Raw genomic sequence first — 7,733 nt, 5'->3', positions numbered from 1 at the left:
TGTGAGGTAAATAAGCATCTATATTTAAAAAATATCTGGTGGGCCAGATGCTGGTGGTTCATGCCTGCAAGCCTAGCTATTCAGGAAAATGAGATCTGAGGATCATGGTGTTCCGGCCAGAAAAATCCCTGTGAGACTCTTCTCTCCAATTAAGCACTTTGAGCCACAGCTCCACTTCCAGTCTCTAAGTGAGAAGAGTACTAGCCTTGAGCACAAGTGCTCAGGGACAGCGCTCAGGTACTGAGTTGAAGCCCCATAACAGAAATATAAATAAAAACAAATACCTGCTGGCAGTTATGTGCATTAAGACAAGTAGGGATAAATGAAAGCAATGAAAATAAAGCTGGGTACCAGTGGCTCACACCTGATAAACGATTCAGGAAGCTGAGATCGAAGGATTGAGGTTTGAAACCAGCCCAGGCAAAAAGTTTGGGAGATACTTAGCTCCAATTAACCAGCAAAAAGCTGAAAGTACTACAAATATGGCTCAAGTAGTAGAATGCCAGACTTGAGTGTAAAGGTCAAATGAGAATTCAAAGTCTTGAATTCAGGCCCAACTACTGGCACACATACATGGAGTGGGGGTGGGGGTGGAAGGAGAGAGAGGGAGCAAGAGAAAAGAGAGATGAGGGGGAGGAGGGGAGAAGATAATCCTTTTTGACTACCATTCACCAAAGAAGAATAATCACCAGAAATACCTTGTGTCCCTTTCTGCTTTTACTCTATAATACTTAAGCTGGCATTTTGGAATTAAACCTCTTACCCATGGCTTGAAAGCCAAATAAGTGTAAAGGAGAAGGTTGCCTTTGAACAGGGTGGCACCTTTCTGGAACTCCAGTGGGCAACTGGCTCTCAGGCAAGTTCCAATTTCAGCTTGTCTCCCAGCCCATTCCCCGACCCCCAGTGCTAGAATGGCAGGGTCTGGAGGAGCACCGCTCACAAGCTGGCTAAAATTAGCCTTCAAATCCTGGGGCCCTATTCTTTTTTTTGCAAAAGCATCTGACTTTTTATTGATTATGAAGCATTGAAGGCACTTAGTAGGTTAAAAATGGCTTGCTCTGTTCCACACAGGGCCATCCAGGGTGATATTACTGTGATGTGCATCTGCTGTCCAGACCTTTAAAAACACACTTAAGGGAACCTGGCTATTGCTGACCTCTGAGGGAACATGGTGGGGAACCCATCTGCAGGTGTCTCACATTGCTACTCATAGGTTTTAAAAACAAAACAAGCGGGGCCTAGTGGTAGAGTGCTTGCCTAGCATGCGCGAAGACCAGGGTTCCATTCCTTGGTGCCACATACATAGAAAAAAAGCTGGAAGTGGTGCTGAGGCTCAAGTGGTGGAGCTCTAGTCTTGAGAAAGCCCAGGAATAGCAAAAAGACAAAAGAAAACAAAACAAGCCTCCCAGGTGGTGTTGACACTTGTTCTTGAGAGGATATCCCCATTTTAGGATGTTTGGATACCCTCCTCCTGCTGCTAGATAGTTTCCTTTGAGGGAAGAGTGTTTTTTTGCCTCGGTATTAGTTCAATTTTGATCGGTCAAACTTCTCCACTTCGAACATGTCTGGTTTATCACTCATCTTCAGTAAGAGGCTGGAGGCCTGGTGACTCCTGCTAGGACCTTGGCTGAAGAAGGCTCGCTGGCACCGGGAAGGTTGGGTCCTAGGGCCCTATTCTTAATAGGTCCCACACCCACTTAAAAAATAGTTTCGAGAATTTCACTGTTGTGGCCAGGAAGCCTCCTCTGACCTGGTCTCGAACTTAGCATTTGAGGATATCCTGCACTTCCAAATGTAATTTGCCCTAGCTTCCTTCCTCAGAACCAGGCTGCTCAGTTCCAGTCCTGGTCTCAACTCATTTGGCTTCCTATTTGCATTTTGAAATGGGGCACCCAGTGATCCCAGAGCAGATAAGATTTGCATCTCTTGTTGTGGAAAAAGCATAGGAAATGGCTCCTGAACCAGGCCTATTCTGCCCATTGCATGGTCTGATATCTTCTTTCTTTTAATTCTTTTTGTCAGTTGTAGGGCTTGAACTCTGGGCTGGTGCTGTCCCTGAGCTCTTCAGCTCAAGGCTAGTGCTCTGCCATTTTGAGCCACAGTGCCACTCCCAGTGATTAATTGGAGATAAGGGTCTCAGGGACTTTCCTGCGCCAACTGGCTTTGAACTGTGATCCTCAGATCTCAGCCTCCTGAGTAGCTAGTGGCCATGAGCCACTGGAACCTGGTGACAACCAGTTTTGAACTGGCAATGTGGCTGAGTGTAGATGGTAGGCCCAAGTCATAAAGTTGGCAGCCTCAGGATAGGAAATATGCAAAACACAGAAGCAAAAAGAACAATCCAAATTTTGGACGTACAACTCGGCAAACGGGTGACATTTTTAGTTTGCTAGTTAGGTTGATAGTATTCTTTATTGTCCCTGTGAAAAATATCTGAAACAGTTAAAACAGGGAAATATTTGATACACAGTTCTGGAGGTTTTCCATTCATGATCAGCTGGCTCCATTGCTTCTAGGCCTGTGACAAGGAAAGAACATCCTAGAGGAATGACATGGCCAAGAAAAGCTGCTCACCTCATGGTAACCAGGAGGCAGAGAGAAGTAACAGGAAGGGCCAGTGCAACAATGCACCCTTCAAGTCAGGTGCCCATGGTTCACATTTGTAATCCTAGCTAGTCAGGAGGCTGAGATCTGAAGATTAGTCCAAAGCCAACCCCAAGAAAGTCTGTAAGATTTTTCTTTTTATCACCAATTAACCTCTAAAAATCTGCAAGTAGAGCTGTGACTCAAGTTGTATATCAAAAGATATACTCTAAGGAACTCTGAAGCTGAGCTGTGAACCTGGGCAAGGTTTGAGAGGTTGGAACACTGCCATGACAATACATGGGATGCTGAGAACTGGCTATGGAAGGATTAAAACAAACAGTTCTGGAGAAGGTTTAGATGCTGAATGCTATACCATTCCTTAGTGCTGGAAGGGCTGAGAGGTAGACCTTGAAGCTAGATAAAGTAGTAGAATACATGTTTGAATTATGCCTAGGATGCAGTCTTCACTTTCAAAATAATAAGGGGGCCAGTTATTTTCACAAACTCTGTTTTGTCTCTGATTGCAAGAACAGTATAGATGCTTTGTTTTTGCACATACCTGTGGTAACCTTCCCTGTACACAATAAGTAAACTTGCTTACAGGAACGAGGGGTTCACAGCCAGTGAGCCTCTGGTCCCTTGGTCCTTGCTGTCACTCCCAGCCCACATGATTGCTGTTTTCATTGAAGTAATTAATTTTAATGAACTAAAAGGTTGTTTTTGAGGGCTGGGAGCATAACATACTGTTACAGTGCTTGCCTAGAATGCACAAAGCCCTGAGTTTGATTCCTTGAGCCACAACACCACTTCTGCCTTTTTCTGTGTATGTGGTGGTACCAAGTGGTTGAGTGCTAGCTTTGAGAAAGCCCAAAGACACTGTTCAGGCCCTGAGTTCCAGCTCAATGAACTAGGTTAGAAGAAAAGCCCTAATTAATGGTAGTTGTAAAAATGTGTAGAACAGTGATTGGCTGTGATGGAAATCAGACCTTTAAACTTCAAATGTTTGAACAAACACCTACAGGATAATAACCTGGTGACTTGGGGACAGAGCCCATGTTCTCAAGACAAATTAACTACCCTAGTGACCACATGCACAAGTCTAACAGCCATCACACAAGAGATGCTATATTAGGTAGGCTGTAGTGCTCATGCCTGTAATCCTAGCTGCTCAAGAGGCTGAGGTCTAAGGATCGTGGTTCAGAGCCAGGTAGGCAGAAAAGGTTGTGAGACTCTTCAATTAACAAGTAAAAAAATTGTGGAGGTGTGGCTCAAGTGATAGTGCTTTACATTCTCCCTTGGCTTTTTTTCAGTGCAAATCTGGTACTCTTAAGTTCAAGCCCCAGCCTCAGTCACATCACACACACATACATACACACACACACACACACACACACACACACACACACACACACACACATGCTATATAAACTTTGTCTCATATGCACCAAAGAGGATAATCTCAGATACTAGCCATCCATCTTCAGACATGACTTATAAATTAACACATTTTCTTTCCCTATCACTGTGCCTTGAGGCATTGGTTCTCTCCCAGCAGCAAAACTGAACCTTTTACAGTTACAATATGGTGCCCACTTCACTTCAGGCAGGTCTTGTTAAACTGGTTTTCAGTTTGACTGGCAGGAAGTAAAGCAACAACATATTTTGTCCATATTCATGAGCTTGTGACAGATTCTCTACTGCTTGTAAGTTTGTGTCCTTTCGTAGTGACCCATAACACAAATTGGCAGCAGCCATTCCAGTGTCTCACTTAAGCCTCTTTTTTTTTTTTTTAGAATAACTGTTAGATTGCTTGATGCAAGGAACAAGAAATTAATGTGACATTGCTAATGGATTATTGTCACGCGCATTTGCGTAACTTTTTTGTTTATAGGAAACATTCAATGTTTATTGTCTTGAAGGAAAAATCACATAGGGACAGGAAGGGTGGGAAGATTCTAGCTCTGGATCAATCTTATGTTCGTACTACAGATGTGTGGTATGTGTACATGTAATCAAGTTGAGTTAACCAAGTAACAGGTCTAATCATAGGTGGTTTAATCTCTTCGGAAGTTTCCACTTCTCTCTAGTTTACTATTGAGACATTTAGTCTTGCCTGGGTCTACACACTGCTTTTTAAAAAATAAGAAGTTGTACAAAGGTGTTGCCATTCAACAAATCTTAGTTTATGGAATCAATGAGTCTTGGTCAATGTCTCCTGTGTTTTTAAGAAGTATTACTAAACCAATGCAAATCCACCTCTATTACTGTTATCAAAGTCAAAATGCTCTTCAAGTGTTACAAATCAGTCACCTTATACTGATAGTGTTACTTATCACACTGAAATATTCAGTGCCTTTCTTTTCTACGATACCAGGAAAAGGCAGTCATGTAATTTCTTAGTTGTTGTTCTTGAATCTAGCCATGGGTGATTGTGGTATTATGCTCTAATGTCAAATCTGTGTTCAGTGAACTGGATGTGGGTGGCAACATTTTTTAAAATATATATTTCGAACTATTATTCCAACATTTGAAAGTGGGTTATTTTCTTTTAATGCAGGGACTAGGTGCGTAGCTCATCATTAGACCTGTGTTGGGGCTGGAAGTGTGTATTAGTGTTTGCCTAGCATGCATGAAACCCTGGGTTCAATTCCTGGGTACCACATACACAGAAAAAGCTGGAAGTGGTGCTGTGGCTCAAGTGGTAGAGCGCTAGCCTTGAGCAAAAAGTGTCCAAGGATAGTGCCCAGGCCCTGAGTTCAAGTCCCAGGATTGGCAAAAAAAATCTTTTGTGGAACAAGGTGTTTCTGTTGATATCGTTATGTTTGGAGTAGATTTTTAAAGCATTAGATACTAATATGTTGCAAAGTACCATGAGCCAACAGCTGTCTGTGCCCCAAATGGACTGGAGCAGCCTTGCTTTTTGCTATTGATCACCTTTTGACAGTGACATTTCTCTGTTTCTTGCCACTGGTGTCTGAGACCTGGTCTGGGGAGATGCTGTAGGTGAAGTCCTAGACTCTGAAAGTGAGGGGTAAAACACTAAGATACAGATAAGTAAGGCTCAGAAGAAATTGATTCATCTTGTTTACCCCTCCTTACTGCTTCTCACTCATATGGAGTCATGTCAATCTAGCAACTCGTACTCTTTAGATAATTCTTCTGGGTGGCTGAGATAGGAGAACCCCACCCCAAACTCAACTCATCTTCAGGACTTCCTTTGTCAGATACACCTTTTATTCTCTTTCTACTCATTCAGTTTTCCATTTTTATCATGTCCAAGATGAAAAGAGGTATAGGTTGATTTTCTATATCTCTTAATCATATGATTGAACATTCATGAGGAAGTATATAGGGGAAGAGATGGTTTGGTTTTTAATTTTCTTTGCTTTTTGTTTTCATTCCTGAGTCTGGCCTTTGAGATTTGGTTAAAAAAAAAAAAGAGCACTTTTTTTGTCTTCTTGTTTGTCTATCCTTCTTCATTTGTACTAAATTACTCTGATCTCTTTTCATTTTAAAAGGGGCTTATAGGGTCAGAAAACTTTCTTTTATGACTGCTTCATGCTGACAGTGGACTATGGGCCCTACCCGGAAAAGAGGAACCAAAAAGTCACTTCCCCATCTAATTTAGAAGGTGACTCAGGGCATTCAGCTGGCAGAAAATTCAGCTGACAAGTTGCCATGAGTAGGGCCAGAAGACAATCTGGATTGGACGATATCAAGATATTCTTTCAACTAAAGAGAAATAAAAAAGATACAGTTTCTAAGGCTTAACTCACATCCTCTCCAACATTCTTTTAGCCTTCTGTTTTGTCTTTGGTTTTTCCATTTTGGAAAACTTTTTAAGACAAAGCTTACCTTTTCAAGGTACTTTGTCATTCAAAACATTTTCTGTTTCCTTTATTTTGTTCCCCAAATATGTATCTTCATGATCTCTATTTCTTTTCTGCTTGAGAAAGAGCTCTTACACAGAGCAGAACAGAAAAAGTACAGCTCATATAAGTTGAAGAAGTAATCTTATGAACATTTTAAACCTGAACAAAATATTTTACAATAAAATAGAATTCTCTTAGTGTTATTTTAATGAAGATCAAGAAAAAATCTCAACTTTCTGGCATAACAATTCACCAATTTTTATTGTCTTTAAGTAGTTATACAAAGGAGTTGCCATTCAACAAAGCAGTTTATGAGTGCAGGGTTCCTTGGTCAACGTCTCCTCTTTCAACATTCTCACACCTCCCTTCCCTTGCTTTTCTTTATTTTTTTTAGGATATGTATTCACTTCCTTCCTGACTTTCTTTTTTGCCATTTAACAAAAGTCATTTAACAAGAAGTTGGAGTTAGGAATTTAGGAAAAACAAAGTATCTTTTAGAAGCCAGGCACCAGTGACTCATACCTGTAATCCTAGCTACTCAGGTTGCTGAAATCTCTGAGGGTTGCAGGCTAAAACCAGCTCAGGCAAGAAAGCCTGTGAGACTCTTACCTTCAATCACAGAAGGAAAAAAAAAAAGGTAAAAGTGATGCTATGGCTCCAGTGGTAGAGTGGTAGCCTTAAGCAAAAAGTAGCTCAGAGACAGTTCCCAGGCCCAGAATGTGAGCCTTAGGACAGCCCAGTTTCCCCCCGCAAGGATAATAGTCTATCACTTGAGTCACAGCTCCACTTCAGGCTTTTTTAGTGGTTATTTGTAGATAAGAGTCTCATATCTCATGGATTTGTCTGCCAGGATGGCTTTGAACCACATCCTCAGATCTCTGCCTCTCAGGCACTGATGAATCATACCTATAATCCTAGCTACTAACAGGAATGTAGTAAATTTTTGATCTCTGTGTTTAGTTACTGTATAGCTCTATTTAGAGATCTAGGAAAATCAGTTAAAGCAGAAAATTGGGTTCTGTGACCTATTAAAATATGAGTAATTTTGAAATTTCTTTTGGAAGAGTGTGAATATGGTCAAAATAAGTTGTTTCTAACTATAAAAATAGAATAAGGACACTTGCTTAAATTGTCTTGAAGAGGTAAGGGACATGATGGGGGAGGTCAGATTAATTGGAATCTGCTATAAATGTGTAGAGGGCCAGGAGTATAACCTAGAGGTAGAATGTTTGTCTGCCACAGCACCACTTCTAGCTTTTTCTGTGTATCGAACCC

Source organism: Megascapheus bottae, chromosome 22 (genome assembly GCF_031878675.1).
Source record: "Megascapheus bottae isolate mThoBot1 chromosome 22, mThoBot2.hap1, whole genome shotgun sequence".
NCBI classification, from domain to species: Eukaryota; Metazoa; Chordata; class Mammalia; order Rodentia; family Geomyidae; genus Megascapheus; species Megascapheus bottae.
The sequence above is the reverse complement of the archived record's forward strand: the minus strand, read 5'-3'. Positions refer to the sequence as shown.